The 21,292-nt window shown below is 35.2% G+C and overlaps 1 protein-coding gene across 1 annotated transcript in view; it reads right to left on the reverse strand.

The window, feature by feature from the left end:
- Positions 1 to 21,292, reverse strand: part of LOC126762825 (Ig-like and fibronectin type-III domain-containing protein 2) — a gene marked incomplete at its 3' end in the record, with an annotated part of 186,653 nt that overhangs the window by 127,479 nt on the left and 37,882 nt on the right. The window contains exon 3 of the mRNA XM_050479867.1: positions 6,320 to 6,346. The remainder of the gene's footprint in view (positions 1 to 6,319; positions 6,347 to 21,292) is intronic.

Below are 21,292 nucleotides of genomic sequence, written 5' to 3' on the forward strand. Positions count from 1 at the left end.
GTTATAAGACAAATATAGACTATACTAGTCCGATATGCGCTATATGTTCAGAATTTGTAGCACTGCTCTGGACAATAGTCCGTGCCAAATTTCTTGGTAGTCTGCTGTAGAATAAAAAAGTTTGTCATACAAGGACTTGATTTTGTTCCAACAGTCTGCGTGAAAGTTATTTTATGGCGAAAAAAAACTTAATAAATAAAAATTATAAATCTTTGAGCCAAATTAGTTTTAAAAGCAACAATCTCGAAAAAAAATTTCTATTCACAAGAAATCTGCATTAAAACGCATTCAAGTAATTGCAGACAAAAATGCATTCAATTTGTATATTCTCCCACTATTTTTAGCAAAATAAAAAAATCAATCAATTAAAATTAATTATCACTAATAAATGCTGTCAAGTGTCAGTGAGTGAGCGTCGAGTTGAATTCGTACATATTTTATTTATGATTGCGCCCGAAGTGCACGTGAATACTCAATCATAGTCAATAAGAAGTGAAAGGGAGCGCACTAAAAATTATTGAGGATGCCAGCAGTGACAATCCAATTAGCCACAACAAAAACAACAACCTAAAGGTTAGTTAAATAAATATTTACGGTTGTGAATAAATAATGAAGGAGTGTCAGTACTGACATAGTTTCACAAGAGGCGCGTCGTAGAAAAGTGTAGGTGGTGACCTAAATTGAAAAATAAATGGAATAAATTTATAACTTGAGCAATTAGGCGCAAATACGAAGAAAAAGCAATTCTAGGAAAACTCATATATATGTATTTATGTATTAAACAAACAGTTATAACTACCAAATAAATATTTATATTAAACCAAGGTGCCGTAAATGGAAGGGCGAATTTATCAAACGAAATATTTTTTGACAAAGTAGGAGAAAAAATCCTCTCTTCCAACTTCGATGACAGTTGAGTGTCGTTAAAATATATGATTCGATACAAAAATCGTGCCTTAGAGCGACAAGGTATGCTGAGTGAGGTTTCTGGAGAATATGACTTCAACTTTTTGGTATAAACTTTAAACTGTGGTTGCTTATTCTGCGATTATAGAAGCGATGATATTATAAAACATGTGACTTAAAACACCAAGGTAGTTATTCACTCTCCCCAAATGCCAAATAGAATATTTCCAAACACCACTATGAAACCCAATAAAAACTTCGGACCATAACAGGCGAGATCCATAAATAATTTTATAGAAACCAATAATGTTTGGTATTGTCCAAAAAGTCGATCATTTGGTGACTCATCAGCTTAAATTCAAAGCCATTGACATGGTACTTCAGACTAGTGCGCTGTTGACTGTACACATTGTACAAAAAGGTACTCCGAAATTGTAAATAAAACGCAAAATATTTTATTATTCATCAATATTTATTTTGTCGCCTTCAAAGTAATCCCCTCCAGATGTAAAACACTTATTCCAACGCTTTTTCAAGTCCTCTAAACACCGAGTGGAGTCGGGCAAGAACGCGTTTCATACTCAAAATATCCACCAATATCGTTTGAACGCACTCACGAGAGATGTCGAGCTCAGCTCAAAGAGATGTCATTTCTCTTATTTAACTATAAAACATGGGATCTTTTCTCTTTGATGGTGTTTATATTTGACGCATGCTCAAATAATACGGAGTCAAGCAATCATAAAACTGTCTGAGAAGTGTTTTTAGTAAGAAATCTTATCCTGCTTATGTCATATAGCATTATCCGATTACACTCATACAACACGAGATATAGATCTAAGGGAAATCAATGGGCTTCTTTTTAGTAGAACTTATACATACTATATATGAGAATCTAAAGACAAATATTCACCCAATAAACCCATAAATAAAGGAATTCGTGCTTGAGAACTGGCACCTTTGAAAATGGGAAGGATCAGTGAAAACAATTGTAGATCATTTGGGCACAAGAAAAATGAAAGCACGATTGGTTAAAAATCACGCAATTTTTTCGAAAAACAACGTCACGTTAACGTCTGTGAAACAATGTTTTCTGACTACTAGGATGTCATGAAACGTATTATTCCTGGCAATAAGTTCTGGATATATGTTTACGACCTGGGAATAGATGAACAATCGCCCGAATATTGTGGCAAAAGTGAGCCGGCGCGGAAAAAACACGTCAAAGCAGGTCAATAGTCAAAGTTATATTGACAGTTTTCTTCGATGCGTCGTTTGCACAAAGCTATTCGTAATAGGCGTCGGAATTATGGGCCGACAACTCTTAGTTTTTGCACCACGATAATGCATTGTCGCACACTGCTTATATTCTTCGTGAGTATTTTCAACCAAAATCGTCTCGCAACTACCGTCTTCGCCTGATATAGCTCCGTGTGACTTCTACATATTCACCAAACTCAAACTATCGCTTCGGGGTAACAACTGTTTCGAGGATTGGAAAACGTTGGCACAAGTGTATTGGGGCCAAGGAGTATTATTTTGAGAGGGACGAAATAGGTATTGAAGAATAAATTAAGTATTTTAAAATTATGATCAAAGTCTTACTTTCTTTTGCACATACTTAGTAGTATGTAAATATATTTATTTTCCTCAACAGCATTTAAAAAGACAATTATGAGGAAAAGGTATAAGACGAAAAACTGAAGCACAGTAAAATCGCAAAAAGAATTTATCTAATAATAATCAAAGCTACCAACAACAAAGCGCAGTTTAAGAGCCACTCATTGTGCACCAATAAACGACAGATTAAACCAACAATGCAGATGCAGCAAATGGCAAAACCAAAAACAAAATCAGAACTGAATAGAGTAACGAAAACCAAAAAGGAACACAACAAATAAAATAATATTAAACACGAAACAATGCCGCGGCAGAATTATGTAAAGGGTAAATAAAAACAAAAACATTTCAATTACACATTCATAAAAACCAACAACAACAGCTACAGAGCGCGAAAAAAACGAACTCAGAATCAACCAAGGCATTTATAAGCAACAAAAAAAAACTATATTTGCTGCAGTAGCATAAACGCGAAAACCAACTCAACAACAAAAAAACAACAACTCTAACATTGTGTACAACAAAAGCCATGACGCTGAAAAAGCTGTCATTAGAAGCAGCGCTGCGGATGCGCGGAGAAGCCATTAAAACAAAACAAATGCGAAAAAGTGCTGCCAGTTGCGCAGCAATAAGCAATGACAACAACAACAAGAATCAACAAAAACGACAATTACAGCACAGCAGCAACAGCTGCACGTGAATCATACACACTCTCAAGCATACAATTAAACCAATTCGGGTTTTCAAGGTCAAGTGCGCGCAATTTTTATGGCACATCGAAAGAAGCAGCGCGATAAAAGAGAAAAAATGTTCAAAAACAGTACGTACGTACATATGTATATGTTTTGCTAGCAACAACAAAACTGTAAGCCACTTAAAAATTATGAAAGGCGAAATGGTGGAGTGCACGCGAACCACGGCTTTGTTGTTGTCTTTTTACATTTATAGTTAGTTACTATTACCAGCGCTGTGATTTGGCAGTTCTCACAGTTGACAAATTATGTTTTATGAGGGATTTTTCTATGCTGCTTTGACATTGTTGTATGTAGTTGTATTTAATTTTCGCGCTGGAGTTCTCCAAAAAATTGTTGTTGTTTACTTCATAAATTAGATTTTTCTTAATTTCAATATACAATATTTTTTCAAGCATTCCTTTAAACCTTGAACAATTTCTGTCCAACTGTATATACCCGAACTAGTGCCTCAGTTTTTGTGAAATCGACCTGAAATTATTCAAGGTACTTTACTTGTAAGGAATTTTTTTTTATTTGATAAGATAACTTCACGATATTGGGCACGGATTACTGTCCAAGATAACCCTATAACCTTAAACATATTGCTCAGATCGGACCACTATAACATACAGCTGCCATACAAACTGATCGATCAAAAACAAGTTCTTATTTGGGAAAGTTTTTTTTTTGATAAGATGTCTTCATGAAATAAGGCATGGATTATTATACAAGGCAACACTATATTCTCCGAATATGTTGTTCAGATGGAACCAATATAGCATATAGTTGTCATACAAACTGAACGTTCAAATTCAATTCTTGTGCGGGAAAGTTTTTTATTTGACAAATTATCTTCTCGAAATTAGACTTGGACTATTGTACAAGGTAACTCTAAAATATCCCTAGATATTGTTCAGATCGGACCACTATAGCATATAGTTGTCATACAAACTGAACGATCAAATTCAATTCCTTGTGCGGGAAAGTTTTTTATTTGACAAATTATCTTCTCGAAATTAGACATGGACTATTGTACAAGGTAACTTTATAATATCCCTAGATATTGTTCAGATCGGACCACTATAACATACAGCTGCCATACAAACTGATCGATCAAAAACAAGTTCTTATATGGGAAACTTTTTTATTTGATAAGATATCTTCATGAAATAAGGCATGGATTATTATCCAAGGCAACACTATATTCTCCGAACATATTGTTCAGATCGGACCACTATAGCATATAGTTGTCATACAAACTGAACGTTCAAATTCAATTCCTTGTGCGGGAAAGTTTTTTATTTGACAAATTATCTTCTCGAAATTAGACTTGGACTATTGTACAAGGTAACTCTAAAATATCCCTAGATATTGTTCAGATCGGACCACTATAACATATAGCTTGTTTTGTGGAAAAGTTTTTTATTTGACAAGCTATGTTCACAAAATTCGGCACAGATTATTTTCTAAGGCAAAGGTATAATTTCAAAAAGTATTGTTCAGATTGAACAGCTATAACATATACATATGTAGCTGTCATACCAATTGACCAATCAAAATCGAAAATATTTTTATACTCTTTTATGCTGTTAAAAATAAAGATGAGATGGGTTTAATCTTTTTTCTTTTGCCTAATTGCCTTCTTCCTCGCGTCATAATAATTATTATTAGCAATTTTCTTTTTTTAATTACTTTGTTGTTGTGTCGTTGTTGTGTTGTGTGTTGTGTCTACACACGCTTCCACTTTTTACAAAGACACACTGCAACTGCCGCCCTCGTGGCTTCCTCAACCAAAAGCATTCATGCAACATTCTTTTTATTCATTTCATTGCTCACTCGCTTGTGCGACAAAATTTCCACAATGCAATTCATGCGACGCATTTTCCCAAGAAACTCATTACTTGACTTATTTGCTCTTTGCTTTCTTTCTTTTCTAATAAAGTGGCGCGTCGAGATGGGAAAATACAGATTGCTAATGCAACAATAATGCAAAGAAGAGCAGTGTCAACGTAAGCAACAATAATAGACAGTTGTGAATGCGTTAATACGCAGATAAGAGGAATAATAATGAGAGTGAATTAAATTAAACTTGAATTGAATAGTGGAAAATAGCAGCAAAGTAGGTGAAAATGTGGTAAATAAAAAATGTAAGTCTGAATTAATTAAATGCGTTTATACTTCTTAGAAAGTATAACTTTTGCTCAAAATATCATTTAAACAGATTAGTAAGACGTCGACATATTGATAAAAACTAATAATAATTTAATTTAGAAACATTTCTTATATGTATAATAAGTGTATACGAGTATACCATAATTATATTATTGACTAGGAGCGATTTAAAGAACTATTTCATTCGTTCAAGAGTATTGAGTTGTACTTCTCAAATTACTTATTCAAATTTGGTTATAATAGTGTCTGAGCTATTTCGTCAAAATTCTTAATTTATAAAGCCAAATACAAACATAGTCTGAATTAATTAAATGCGTTTATACTATTTAGAAAGTATAACTTTTGCTCAAAATATCATTTAAACAGATTAGTAAGACGTCGTCATATTGATAAAAACTTATACACTAAACGCAAACCTTTTTGTTTATAGAAACCTGAGCTAAGTCCCTCGAGAAATTTATACCGTTATCTTCTTCTTAGAGTTGTTATCGAGAAGATTTTCAAAAGTTATGTGCAAAAATCTATCTTTTAGATATCTGTATCGTCCATGAGTTCAAAAAAGCCGGATTATAATAATTTGGTCTACATTGATGAAGGCTAAACGATTATTTCTTAAGTTCAACATAAACATTCTTAAGCCTATTTCAAGAAAAAATGCATTGAAAATTGAACTCAACGGATAGACCATCTGAGGCAAAGCCGCGGTCAACATTTGAAAGAAATAGTCTTCAAGATATAAAAGCCAAAGAATATTCTTTCGAATGATAATAAACGTTCCCCATTAAAATTGAAGTTTCTTTGTGAACCACCCTTTATAATAAAATGTAAACGAATAGAATTGCAATATTCATACAAGTTTCAAAATGAAAAATTTCTGACAGACTTACCCAAATCACCGGTTCTATATTCAGCTGCTGGAAAAATAGAAAAACAGAAATTTATTTTTGTTGCAAATCTTTTTGTATAATTTAGAAACATTTCTTACATAATAAGTGTATACGAGTATACTATAATTATATTATTGACTAGGAGCAATTTAAACAACTATTTCATTCGTTCAACAGTATTGAGCTGTACTTCTCAAATTACTTATTCAAATTTGGTTATAGTAGTGCTTGCGCTATTTCGTCAAAATTCTTAATTTATAAAGCCAAATACAAACATAGTTTAGTAAGGATATTAGAAAAATGTAATCGGCATAAGCGAAGACAGAGTAAAGCCAATAATTAAGCAGGAATAGTTTAGTAAGTGAGGAGGATGTTTTTTCTCAAATTTCAAAATATATGTTTTTGGTTTAAGCTGGGCGAGAGCAGTGCCTGAGTCCATGTTGAAAAATATATACCTCCTAAATCAATGCCTTTCACAACATCACTAAAATATCAAAAGGAAACACAGGCCTTAGTACAATGCCAGACAAAAGCTTCGGAATTCCAGCTATACAACCGGTGTTATATGCAAGTTTTATTGGTCCCATCATAACATTGACCTCAGATGAGACTGAATAGGAAATACTTTCATTGGAGAAATGTCAAACAAAGGCTTCAGAGCAGTGGAAAGTACAGAAATCTATTATATAGCAAAGAACTTAGCACTCTCGAGGAAAAGCCGTGAAGATCGTTGAAAGTAAGCCAAGTATATTACTGCCTTAAACTATGGTATACCTTTATTTATTTTATTGTCTCCTCATAACATTGACCTCAGATGAGTTCGTTAGCAAACATGTGACGCTTCCAAAGAGAAGTTCCCAGATCTATATGTGTACAATTCATTATGATAGGCGATGAAGGGCTTTACGGAGTTTCAAGCATTACTTTACAAAATCTTACAAGATCATTCCTTTCCCCTGTTTCTCCACTGACTGATTCACGATTTAACAATGACAGGTTACGTTGAAACTTCACCCGCATAAAGTTCATTACTTACAGCCGATAAGCTATTGCACCAGAATCTGTGTATCTAATATATCTAGATGATAATAGATACACAGATCCTGGTGCAATAGCTTATCGGCTTCGACACAAATTTAACTTTGCTTGTTAGAACAAAGTCAGAGCCGAAATTTAATTAAATCATCTGCTATTGCTGACGATTTAATGAATCTCGCAGCTAGCCTTATGATAAATTTCGGTATAGGCGCGAACCAGTTCATGAGTTTTTGAGTTATGGAACTGTAAACTAAACCGTAGGAAGCAAGTACTTGCATGGAAATATTTTTCATTTGTCGAGATATCGTCAAGACATTTTGGTATAGATTATTATCCAAAGAAATGGTACACTATCCAAAGAAATTGTTCAGTTTGGAACGCTATAGCATATAGCTGCCATACAAACCGACCGATCAAAATGAAGTCCTGATAAGGAAAAGTTTTTTTATTTGAGGAAATATCTTTACTAAATTCATCATGGAATTTTGTCCATGGCAGCGGTATAATATCCGAACAAATTGTTCAGATCGGAACACTATAGCATATAGCTGACTTACAAAGCTATCGTTTAAAATCAAGATCAGTTTTTGCTATAAAAAAATACTGATGTGAATGGTATATAGTTTCGGTGCAGCCAAAGTTAACATTTTTTCTTATTTTGTTATTAAAAAATTGACATTACACATAAAAAAATTATTTACAAAGCCAATAAAACAACCAACTCTATTTCAACAACAAAAATTCTCTCTTCAGGAACCGCTAAACAGCGACACTTTGTCTGCCAGCAGCACAGAAGCCGCGCCAGCCAGGCAGTCTATAAAAATAAAGAACTGTCAGGCATATCAATCAGACACACATACGCACATTCATTTACACATTTAGTCACCGAGTTTGGCAACAGCTGGGACAGCCAAAACAAAAAGGGGAAAAGTAAAGCAAAAAGAAGGCTTATCAAAACAATCATCTGGCCAAGCAAGCAGAAAGTCAAATAAAGAAACATATAGACAGTTAAATGGACGACAGCCCTCGCAGCGTGCGTCAGGTGTTTTAAAGCAGAGTAGTACGCGTATCCTCTTAAAAAAAGAGCAAAATTGAAAAAAATATCGAAAAAGAGGAGAAAAAATTAAGCAAATAAAAAGGTGCAACAACAAATCAAGATAAAAATCAACGAAAAATAAATCCAAAAAAGGGCGATGTGAACAAATAAATCAAAGTAAAAACTTGACGACGAAGATTCATGAGGCAAATTAATGCTGGCGGCAAACACGCACTCAATCATTTAAATACACACAGCTATACACATACAAATGAGCATTGTTGTTATTGTACAACGAGATAAGCACAAACAATTCTCTACAAACGCACATTACTCACTTAAAAGTCTTTGCCAAGCGCATCTATCACAGCGAAAATGTGTCATGAATTATCGGTCGCTTGTATCAGTGCTACGCGGCGTATGCGCAACGCATACGTAATTAATTTGCTTTGCGCACTTTTTTCAATACCTCTCTTTATTGTTTGTTTGCCAAAAGCGAAGGCAAAAAATGGAAAATCAAAACATTTGGAGGCTCACGCCTTATATGCTGACAACTGTTGTGCTGCTTGTTGTTGTTATTGACAATGTAAGCTGTCTCGCTGGCCTGCTTGTTAGCTCAGCTGACTCTTTGCTCACCTTGTAGGCCTATTTAAAGCGCACTAAATTTTTACTTAAACGCTTTTATACGCCTTTTAAATTGCTTCAAACGCAGTGTGTGCGTGTAAATGTTTAACGCATTCGAGAGCAAGGTGAGATTTTTTAAGCTTGAACTTTATTTACTTTTGTTATTGGCAATACGGGTTTGGTTTGCGGCTGCGTAACTGATGATAATACTATATAATGATAATTCAAGTTAAAATAAGAACAAATTAAAAAAAATTAAAAAAAAAATTAAAAAAAAAAAAAAAAATTAATTAAAAAAAGAAAAAAAAATTATTAAAAAAAAACAACAACAAGAAAACAAATTTAAAGAAAAAAATTTTAATTAAAAAAAATACGTATAATTTATAAAAAAAAAACTTTATAAAAAACTAAAATATGTTACTAATTTTATGCCTTTTTCGTCTAATTAACTTTTCTATAGAAAAAATATGACTAAAAAATATTTACGAAAATAATACAAATTAGAAACATATTCAAAACAAAACATTCAAAATATTGGAAAAGGCCTTTGGTGATAATTTTTTTGCTGCGTGAAAGTTCTTTTTGATTGGTAAAAATTATTCAAAGTGGGTCGAGAACGCGTTGACGACGAACCACGTCAATAAAATAAAAAAATTGCTGGTTGTGAATAACCGATTAATAGTCAACGATCTTACTGGTATCATTGGTATATCAGAAGGCTCAGTGTCGCGTTAACGTCTGTGAAACAATGTCTTCCGACTACCAGAATGTCATGAAACATTATTACTTATTACTGGCGATGAAACTTGTATCTATGCTTACGACCCAGAAACAGACGATCAATTGGCGGAATATCGTGGCAAAGGTGAGCCGAAGCCGAAAGAATCACGTCAAAGCATGTCAAAAATCAATCAATCAAGGTTATGTTGATAGTTTTCCTCGATTATCGACATGTGGTGCACTATGAATTCCTTCCGACCGGCCAAACTGTCAACAAGGAATACTATTTGAGTGTTATACCAGAATTATGGGCCAATAACTCTTGGTTTCTGCATCACAATAATGCACCGTCGCATCTGTATTGATCCTCCGTGAGGTTTTCGCCAAATTATGAGCCACACAACTACAGTATTCGCCAGGGTTAGCTCCAATTGAAGACATTAAATGTGAATCGCTACGCGCATTGAAGGCTATTTCGGAAATTGACTTTAGCAACTGTTTCGAGGATTGAAAAAAACTTTGGATCTATTGGTCCACTAGTCTCCCTATTCTTTACTCACTTACTTTATAGGATCTCCGACGTTTTCTTTTGGGTGACACAAACATCGTGGCAAACTTAATATACCCTATGTAGGGGATAAAAATTATTATTTTCGCATCAGTATTTTCACATGTAAAACAACAAAAATAAAAACATGCCTACTCTTCACAATTTATACGGACAATTAAAGTCAAATTGCATCAAATTAAATTAAAATTCAATTAAAAAATCCTGAAGCAAATACACACGAATACCTTCGGACAATCACGCTGTCAGACACTGTCACGATGTTTGAAAGTGCAGTATGAAATTCGCAAAGTCAGTAGGACAAAACCACAATTAACTGCAAAATAAAAATCGTCTGCTTCAAAGTGAAGAAAAACCACAACGATGTCAGCGAACGGTGTGGAGGCGCACAGTTGGAGACGATGCTTATAAAAGTTGTGTCAATGATCAATTAAATTGTGAAACCGCAAAGCGCTCACCAAACTAATTGCTAGCAATGCGGGAGGTCAAAAGCTTAAAGGAAAGTACTGATTGTGAGATGTGCTTGAGTTCCCAGAATTATATATGCAATGCGGAGCGTGTGGACTTAAAAACCGCAAATATGGAAGATTAGTGCAAATTACTGCAATTAAGGGGCTATACCAGTTGACGCATGAAAAATTAGGCGATTTTCGTGAATTTTTTTAAAAGAAAGTACTAGATTGAATGTTTCGACGTTCTAAGGACGTAATAAAGTATATTTTTAGCTATATTAAAAAAAAAAATTTTACAAAAATATTGAAAAATAACGAAGTTATGTGCTGCCAAAAAAAAAAGTGCCTCAACTGCTGGCATGATTCCGGTCTATTGAGTAGCTGAAACAAAAGAATTCAAAATGTTTATTAAACTTAAATATATTTTCTATACAATGGACTACGATCTTTGAAAAATATCAAAAATTAAGAAAATGGCGCCATTTTGAAAAAAAAAATCGTTTTTTTACAAAAAAAATTGTCGTTTTTTTAATGCCAAATTGACAATTTTAAACCAATCAAAATTGTATAGTAAATGTATTCAACAATTCTCTGTTTCAATTTGAAGTTTTTTTTGAAAAATGTCGTTTCGAGAAAAACGCGTTTAAAGTTTCACTTATATATGTTTGCACCTCTGAGCGGTCGCTATTTAGAACACTGCCATTCAAAAACTATTTAAAATACGACCTCGGCGATTTCACAGAATTTTTTTGAATATATAAGCTATCAAAAAAAGCAAAAAAAAAAAAAATTTTTTTTTTGAAAGTGTCACACTGGTATAGCCCCTTAAAGCTGGATTAATTAATTTTAAATTAATCAGAAAAGAAATTTTAATTCAAATGTAAGGTATATTATTCCAAGGTGGCGCTAGTGACGCGGACTCTGAATTATTACTATATTCAATAAAAATCGTAAATTTATGGTCCGATTTTAGTAAAATAATCATAAGAAGGTCATATTAGTGATGTATTTTGGAGAAAGTAAACTACACTTAAGAAAAGGGGGGCGAAGTGTTTGAAATGTCTCCCATTTCCCCCTTTGAATCCGCCAATGTATATACAATATATGTACATTTATGGTATATGTACGTATGTAGGTTCATGCCTATACAATTAACGCCCTTCATGCCGGTTTTGAACACGTTCTCATACCTTGACCTTCATTTTAAGTAAGTTCGATTACAGTAAATTATTGTAAAAATTCCGATCAGCTTTTATGTAAATACGCTGATATTTATTTGTATACATGTATGACAATAATTGTTTAATATGCAAATCAGCTTTTATGAGCCGACTCTTCGTTATAGACCTACAATAACAAAAACAATTACTGCGGTAGCTATCATAGAGTCATTGTGGTGTAAATAGACAAATCAATATTAAATTGAATTATTACGAAAGAAATTATGATAATTAGAGTAATTACATCCCAGTAAAGACTGGTAATTTATATGATCAATAAATTATATATAATTAAATTAAATTTATTTAGCACAATCTTCATTGCAGTTAAAATATAATATTTTCATAAAAAGTCCACACGTTGGATACCACTATAGTCAAAATATTATTGTAAGCCAAGGAAGTATTGGTAAAATTAATTGATAACTTTCTCAGAGCCTTAACGAAGGAATATATGAATTTTCGTTTCTCCCATTAATTTTAAATAGCACAAATCGATCAGTAAGATAAATGTTTCATTAAACTTTGTTGAGAAGTTTCGCTGAGCATAATATACATTGGAGCCTAAAACTTCAAAATCGGCAAAAATTTCAGCAAGCCTTAATATGATGAATATATTCACCAAATTTTGTAAAATGGTGAATCGAAAATGCAACTGGCATAAATACAATACAGTTAGATACGTTTGTTGTCGTAAGCAAATGTCAAATTTCTGACAAGAGAACAATGACCAAGAAAATCAGGGAAATAGCAAAGTGAAGACGAACAATATTTCTGCAAGCATAATGTTTGATCGTACCAAAAAACAAAAATTTAGTGGATTATGACATTTTCATTAGCTAGTCACCCTACAACGGCTATTCGCTACACCGAAAAAATTACGAACTCAACTAAAAACTGGTATAAATTTTATAAACGTTTATCAATAATAAAGGCTCGTATAATGTCTTCTTCTTTGGATCTGGTATAACAACTGGTATAAATTTAAAAATTAAAAGTGGCGAATCGAATACTGGTATAAATTATATAAAGTGGTATAAATCTAAAAAATGAGTTACCGGTGTAGAAATAAAAACTGGTATAAATTTCAAGCTGTAAATCTGCTATATTTTTCTGCAGGTACAACAGCAAGCTTTTATTCTTTTAAATAACTTTGAAGTCGCTTTCACACATTTTTTGGAAAGAGAGCTCTGCTTAACTAATAGTTATGTAGTGCTTATATGAATAGTTCGTATTTCACATTAAATTGAGTGCTTAGAAGAAATATTAAAGAATGTTTCAAGTTAAAGGAATGCACTGAACCAATAAAAATCCGTTATAATAACACAGGAAGTTCGAAAATCTGGTATAAAATAGTAAACTGGTATAAATATAAAAAACTGAGGTGCTAGTGTCGAAATAAAAACTGGTATGAAACTGGTATAAAAAATTTTAAACGGTATAAATGTTCAATCTGGTATAATTTTCAAAACACGTAGCACCAAGCTTTTACTCTTGTACTATATGTATATATGTACATATTCATATATACATGATATTAGTGGTTATAGTGGTATAAATTTTCAATCTGGTATATTATAATGTAGATATGAAGGCAAGTAGTTACGTAGTGCTTCTATGAATAGTTCGTATTTCACATTAAATTGAGTGCTTAGAAGAAATATTAAAGAATGTTTCAAGTTAAAGAAAAGCACTGAACCAATAAAAAATCCATTATAATAACACAGGAATTTCGAAAATCTGGTATAAAATAGTAAACTGGTATAAATCGTAAAAACTGAGGTGCCAGTGTCGAAATACAAACTGGTATGAAACTGGTATAAAAAATTTTAAACGGTATAAATGTTCAATCTGGTATAATTTTCAAAACATGTAGCACCAAGCATTTACTCTTCTAACGAGTAGTGATGTAATGGTTACATATATACAAGAATGAAAATACATATTCATATATGTATATGATATTAGTGGTATAGTGGTTATAGTGGTATAAATTTTCAATCTGGTATATTATAATGTAGATATGAAGGCAAGTAGTTACGTAGTGCTTCTATGAATAGTTCGTATTTCACATTAAATTGAGTGCTTAGAAGGAATATTAAAAAATGTTTCAAGTTAAAGGAAAGCACTGAACCAATAAAAAATCCATTATAATAACACAGGAAGTTCGAAAATCTGGTATAAAATAGTAAACTGGTATAAATCATAAAAACTGAGGTGCCAGTGTCGAAATAAAAACTGGTATGAAACTGGTATAAAAAATTTAACCGGTATACATGTTCAATCTGGTATAATTTTCAAAACATGTAGCACCAAGCTTTTACTCCTCTAACGAGTAGTTATATGATATGAGTGGTATAGTGGTTATAGTGGTATAAATTTTCAATCTGGTATATTATAATATAGATATGAAGGCAAGCTTTACTAAATAAATTAAAAATCAGTTATAGTAATAAGGAAGGATCGAACTATACATACATATATTAAATTCATTAAATTGTCGACTAAACTTAAAGCAGCGCACAAAACTGCCCAACACACGGCGCTGAGTGCCCATAAACTGCCAGCAAATGCGGCAAGTACAATGCTTTACAAAATCTTAATAACGAAATTTCTGTATAATTAATGCCAACAATAACATAAACAATTACAACAGCAAGCAAAAAATATGCAGCAACAAGCGAGCGCACGTGCAGTGCATATTTAATAAAAAGCAAATGTAATTATGCGCCAGCAGACGCACTAATATACTTATGTAGTGGCGTAGTTAGGTAACACATACAGTTAACTGTATATACATGCGTAGCAGCGTGCATTTGTGTGTTAATTCAAAAACATTAGCTGCCTTTGTGCGCTTTTGCATGAGTTCAGTGAGGCGCACGCGGCGTATACGTAACTTATAATGAGGCGAGGCTGCCGTTTACTTGCTTGAGCCATAAGCATGAGTATTTATATGTGTATGCGTGTGTGTGTATTAACTTTTCGTGCATTTTACATTTCCTTTAGGGCACAGCTGGCGCCACAAGACGGGCTGCTGCAAATGAACACAGTAAGCGTATTAATTAAATATTACGCATACGCACTGTTGCACGCCTTAAAATAAAGCAAAGAGGTAGGTAGCTACTGTTACAAACACGTTGGGACTTTTTATGAAGATTTATTTGCAGCAGACGTGCGCGCCATACAATAGACTGGGACCTCAAGCGGTTCTCCGGCACAACTGTCGCCTCCACAAGCGCTCCTGCTTCAGCTGACTAGGCGCTCCTTTGTTTAACTGCAAGTTTACTCCTTTGTACACGCAAAACACGTACGCGGAATTTACTAAATTTATCTGAGGTAGCTGGCGCACGGCAGGCGCCTTCGTATACTCAGCGCGCTTTGCCAAAAGTTATTGCAAATTACAGCGGGTTGGCGTGAAAAACAATAATAAAGTGTTATTGTTACTGTTATTGTAGTGCTTGGTACGTGGCGTTGGTAGGAGGAAGCGATAGAGTTTGATAAATAAATAATAACAATACAAAGCAATATTTATTTAGCAATAAAATGTAAATTTCGTGCATGAAAAAGGCAGCTGAAGGCTGCGCTACTGATTGCTGAGTGGACGCCAATAGAGGCAGTATATAGAGAGTACTATGTGGGTACATAATAGTTATTCTACAAGATGCTGCTGTCCATTGCAATGCTTGTTGCGTAACGCTGCTGGCGCTTTGTAGCCAATTAAAATGCAGAAAACGTCACGCGGGAGCGGGGCTGTGGCAATAAGTGACAGTGGGCTTGTAGAGGTCGAAATAAAAATAAAGAGAGTGGTGCGATAAGGCAGCGTGCGCAAATAAAATTGTAAAACTAAATACAAACGTGTATGTAAAATGAGCATAAGCGAAGTAAAGCATAGAAAGTAAACCACAAGCGTAAAAATGTAAATATTTGTCGAGCAAAGACAAAGCTAAAGTGTGCTGGTTGGTGTGGTGAGTGACGGAAGTGAATAAGAGAAACAAAGATGCCAAAGTATGCAACTGGAATGCAAAGGAGAATTTTATAAAGAACCCTGTAGAGAACTAAATAACTTTAGGGTCACTTTCTAAGGGAAAATTTAACTAATATTTCCATCATTCAATTTGTATCGAAGTAAATGTACGCTAAAACATCCGATCTGAGGCATTACTTCGGAGATTACACCATTGCCTTAGACAAAAAATTGTGCTAAATTTCGTAAAGATATCTCGTCAAATGAAAAAGATTTCCATACAAGCAGTTGATTCCGATTGTTCAGTTAGTATGTCAGCTATATGCCATAGTAGTCCGATAAGGGTGGTTCCCACAAAAGCGAAGTTTCTTTAGGAAAAAAAGGCTTTAGGTCGATAACTCAAAAAATAATTAATCGTTTAGAGATTTAGTTTAGAAGGACTTTGATCTCGAAAGAGATGCTGTTTACTTGGACGATTTTAAATTTGGATTTTCGCAACTTTGTCTGCAATTCTGATAATTTGGACCAAGTCGCCGATCCTAACCCTTGATCGTTTCTGCTTTGCATCGATAATCGCGAGGGATATAAGGGCGCTGAATTAGAGACTCAATGAGTAATATCACAGATTGTTGGAAGCTTAATGAAAAGGCACAGCTGGAGCCTTCGTTCGGAAGTTCTTCATTAACATTAATTGTGAATTAGGGACCACTGCAGCGTCTCTCAAGCACAGTTGACATCGGTAGATAGATCACCGCTGGAATGCAAACTCCTTCAAAGAGGTGAGCTTTCGCTCCAAATTCGGAGCGGAATAGCGTTAAAATCGCAGACTATGGGCTCAACACTAGTCAAACCACCGCACTTGCGTGACCCAGATTAGAACGAAAGGTATACATTGAACTATATAAGGTGTTTATCTTGGCCCAGTTATAGGAGATTTAAAATCAAATATGAAAGTTGTATGGAATAAGAAGAGGCAAAACCTTTTCGACGCTTTTTCATCGACAAAAAATCTTTAATGCTTTAACTTTCATTATCTGGACGGAACGGAATCGAAATTAACCACCTCAGCAGTTTTGTATTAGACTCAACTTTGTGTTAGACGTCAGAATATGAGGATCTTTTGATTCATACCAGAGGCCTTTAGCACCTCAAGTGGTCGGTTTTGCAATTGCCCAAAGACTAGGCCTAAAACCTGACCTAACTTTACCGAGATGAAGAGATAAATTGGCTCGGCTCAATATTAATTGGCAGCTTGAAAGTATATTTAGACCCGCCTATATGATACAGTAACAATTCATTAACGTTTATATTCCTTAAGGCAAATACTTTACAAGCCATAGTAAGATTGAGCTGGAAACTAATGTTAAGAACGTGAGAAACGCGAGCTCTTCACTGGAACAAACCAAAGAGAGGTAAGGACAACAAAACGATGGCAAATCCTACCGCTGATCACAATGTTCTCCGATTTATGCAATGTTTACTATAAAGTTGAAACACTTGAGACAATATCAGGTCAAGAACATCCCAAAAACAACGGCTTTTCAAGAGCTTCGCCACCAGTTAGAAACTAACAGTAAATAACTAATAACAATTGGCTAACTGCCAACAGGACCGCCTTCACAAAATATATTTCCAACATACCAGTCTCTACTTTACTTGTATGACCCTCTAGTGCATGTCGTTGAAAGTCATTACGTAAATACTCATAGCATTCAAATGCAAGACGGTATGCGACACTGCAGCTTACTTCACACTTAAGCCCTTCAACGCCTTTGGAAATTGCAGCGCCAGCAATGTGCTGACAGTACAAATATTGTGCCAAACACTGTGACCAAACGTAAATAACACAACAACAATAAAAATAGAATAAAAATAGCAATGGGAAAAAACAATGCAAATAACCACAAATGCAATGACAATACTTGAGCGGATTGCAATAAGTGCGAAGCCATAGGAAATCTAAAGGGTAAGAATGCGAATACGTGAGGCATAACAAGTAGAACTATAAGTAACAGTCATAGCAAAAACAATAGGAACGGATATAAGTGCAATAATAAATACCGAAATAACAGTAAGCATAAGCACAGTAGTAAGCGGCGCCACATCTTAAGGGAGCCAACAATAGCGCTAGTTGGGACAGCAAAGGAGGTATAGAAAAATAGCTGGAATGTGCACACACTGTAAACCGCTATCCAAGTCTTAAAAGATTAAATATGATATAAAAGAGACAACGCTAATACTGCCGAGAGAGAAGGGATATAATTTAATCGTGTTGTAACTGTACGAGTGAAAAGAGACTCTCAATATTTTCTCGTCTGAGGATCATTCGAGTCATTTGCCAAAGTAGATTATTCTAGTCTCCTGTAGAACTCGGAACTATCTTCCTTTAAACATGATATGGATCTTTCTTCACGGGTTTTTAGCCAAAGTTTCCTCTCTTAAATATTTAGCAGGTACCGTTCCTGAGAGAGAGACTTATTCTTCCAAATAAATATTTGTTACACAATGTGAGAAATTGTTCGATAGTTTGAAAAGTAGATTTTACATATTAAGTCATAACAATTCCGAGTCAAATATCCTCTGGGTAGTCGGAGAACATCCATTTGAAAGAAAGCTGAAGTGGGAAGGCGAACCCTCCCTCCCCAGATTTGTGCGCTGAGTTTGGGACGTAAAAAGCGACCCCAGTGAAATATTACAAACAGTCTCAAATAAGAGACCCCGCTATTGATGATGACAAACGCATTAAGGGCATTCATCTGAAATGTCCGGTCACTTAATTGGGAAGATGCTGTTGCCCAGCTGGTTGATGTCCTCGTGAAAATAAAGGCTGACATCATCGCCGTCCAAGAAGTGCGATGAAAGGGACTAAAAGGAGTAGAAACATGGTTATTCTGTGGTAGAGAGATCCCGCCGAGTAGCTATCTGTCTCCGGATCGAAGATCCACCAATCCGCCAAATCGTCATCATATCGTGACGACGGAAGACAATTTCTAGTGTTTAAGATGCGCTCCGAGCGTAACATCGATTCAGCACCTCTATCATGTTGCACCCCAAAGTCAAAAATCGCTTGACGTCAACAAACACAAGGAAGGTTCGACGTTGAGTAAATTCAAGCTGCACCTGAAACGATTTCAAATGTGTTGCACTCCTCCACTTTTGAGAGCGCTCGGAAAATAATTTATCTGTAGGACTAACAGCATTCATCAAGCTACTTACGTACAGCTGAAAATACACCAACCATTGGTATTCGGAGAAGGCAAAAGAGCAGCTGGTACGATGAGGAGTACCGTGTCGCAGCGGAGAGAAAACGGACTGCCTACCTCGCAACGTTACGATCCACTACAACACGTGTGCGATGGGATAGATACCGAAAGTTGAAGAGAGAAGAGAGACACATTTGCAGACAAAAAAAGACAGAGACCGAAATGCATAAATATAAAGAGCTTAACAGACTGGCCGACAGGGGCAATGCTCGAAAATTCTACGAAAAGATGCGGCGACTAACAGAAGGTTTCAAAACCCGAGCATACCCTTGTAGAACAATCAGAGATTATAAAACACTTGGAGGGAACACTCCTTCAGCCTGCTGAATGGCAGTGAGAGCATACCACCAGGATATGGCGAACCCGATTCCCCAATCGAGGACGATGGAGCAGAAGTTCCATTGCCCGACCATGAAGAACTTCGAATTACCCGTCTGAAGAACTGCAAAGCGGCGGGGCCGATGGATTGCCGGTCGAGCTATTGATCTGATGAGTCGGTGTTACCAGTTCTCGAGCGAAAGGTTCTGCAGAAGAAGTTGTTCATTTGCCGCAACCGCCGATATTGGACCATTATAAGACATAGCTGTCAACAAACTGGCTGAACAAAATTAAGTTTTTGCAAGAAAAACAAGATCGGAGTATATTGTTTACATCGGACACTATAACATGTAGTTTCCTTACAAACTGATCGATCTTTTCATGCGATAAGAATCTACTTAACTTCCCTAACTTTTTTAAAAAATAGACTGAAATCCTTAAAAAACTTCACCTTAAAGTTAATTTAAGCAATAAATTCCTTCCGCAAACTTATAATCCCGCACACCACTTGCACTTGCAACAAAGTCACCAAAACAGCTCTCCAACGGCACCCAAACCGGCGCAATGAAAATCAGGATAAATTCGTAGAAATAAAAGTAGATCGCAAGGAATTTGAAGTTGAGGAAAAATTGCTGCAATCGCAGTAGTCACTAGAGTCCCAAAACGGTTACGCTAACATTACTTGCAGCATACTTAAGGCGACCTAAACATGTTGCAAGCAACACCCCAAACACGGCACAAATTATTTATATTACAGCGCAGTGTGCGTACAACACATAAACAAATACGAACACGAATACACTTGCAACAAAAACAGCCATGTTGCATGCCACATGCATGTGCATACGCTAGTTGCCGATGTGGGAATGTGGAGTAAATAAATTGTCGCCTTCGCATACGCGAGCGAGCGCCACGTTGCACGATTGTTGTCAAAAGCAATCAAAAAAAAGAAAAATTACAACAACAAAAACAAGTTATATGCATGCGAAGCTACAAAGTCGCTGGTGCTTGCTTGGTTGTCGTTGTTGTTATTTTTGTTGTTGATATTGTTGTTGTTGTTACTGTTGCTATTGCTATTGAAGTGCGGCACAGTAGTACCGCCATTAGAGTGCAGTTTTCTTATGTCTTCACAGGCAACACCTCACACATATACACAAGTCGGCTGTCCTCCGCTGCAACATTACGCATACATTATGCCCCTTGGAGTGCAACTTTTCATGAGGCATGTTTTTATTTTTGTTGCCTCCACTTTTACTCCGCAATATTCTTTGTGCCCATTTTTTGCTGCACTCACTTGCTTTCTAACCGCCACACTTGCAACTGGCAATTGCAACAACAACAAATAATCAAGCAACCGTATCGCCGCCTACATTTCCTATGCCTTAGCCCATCATTTATCGTCGAGCTGGCGTGTCCTATATTTCCCGAAGACCCTGAGCACAAGCTAACACTCAAGCGCTTGTATGAGAGTGTGTGTGCGTGTAGACAAAAGACATGTTGCATGTGCCCATTCATATATATGTACATGGTACATACATACATATCATATTGATGTGAGTAGATATGTTGGTGTGCATATCGCATTATGCAAATTGCAATTATACCAAAAATAACAGCAGCAATATGTTTATACTCCCACAGAATAATAATTTTCTCGTTCAGAATTTTAGATTCCGACAAGTAATAGTAGGCCATTTTTTACACTGTTGCATGGATTCTTATGGTTTATAAGTGCGGATTATTGGATGTTGTTGCAAGAATACATCTGGA

This window comes from Bactrocera neohumeralis, chromosome 6, assembly GCF_024586455.1.
Source record: "Bactrocera neohumeralis isolate Rockhampton chromosome 6, APGP_CSIRO_Bneo_wtdbg2-racon-allhic-juicebox.fasta_v2, whole genome shotgun sequence".
Classification (NCBI taxonomy): domain Eukaryota; kingdom Metazoa; phylum Arthropoda; class Insecta; order Diptera; family Tephritidae; genus Bactrocera; species Bactrocera neohumeralis.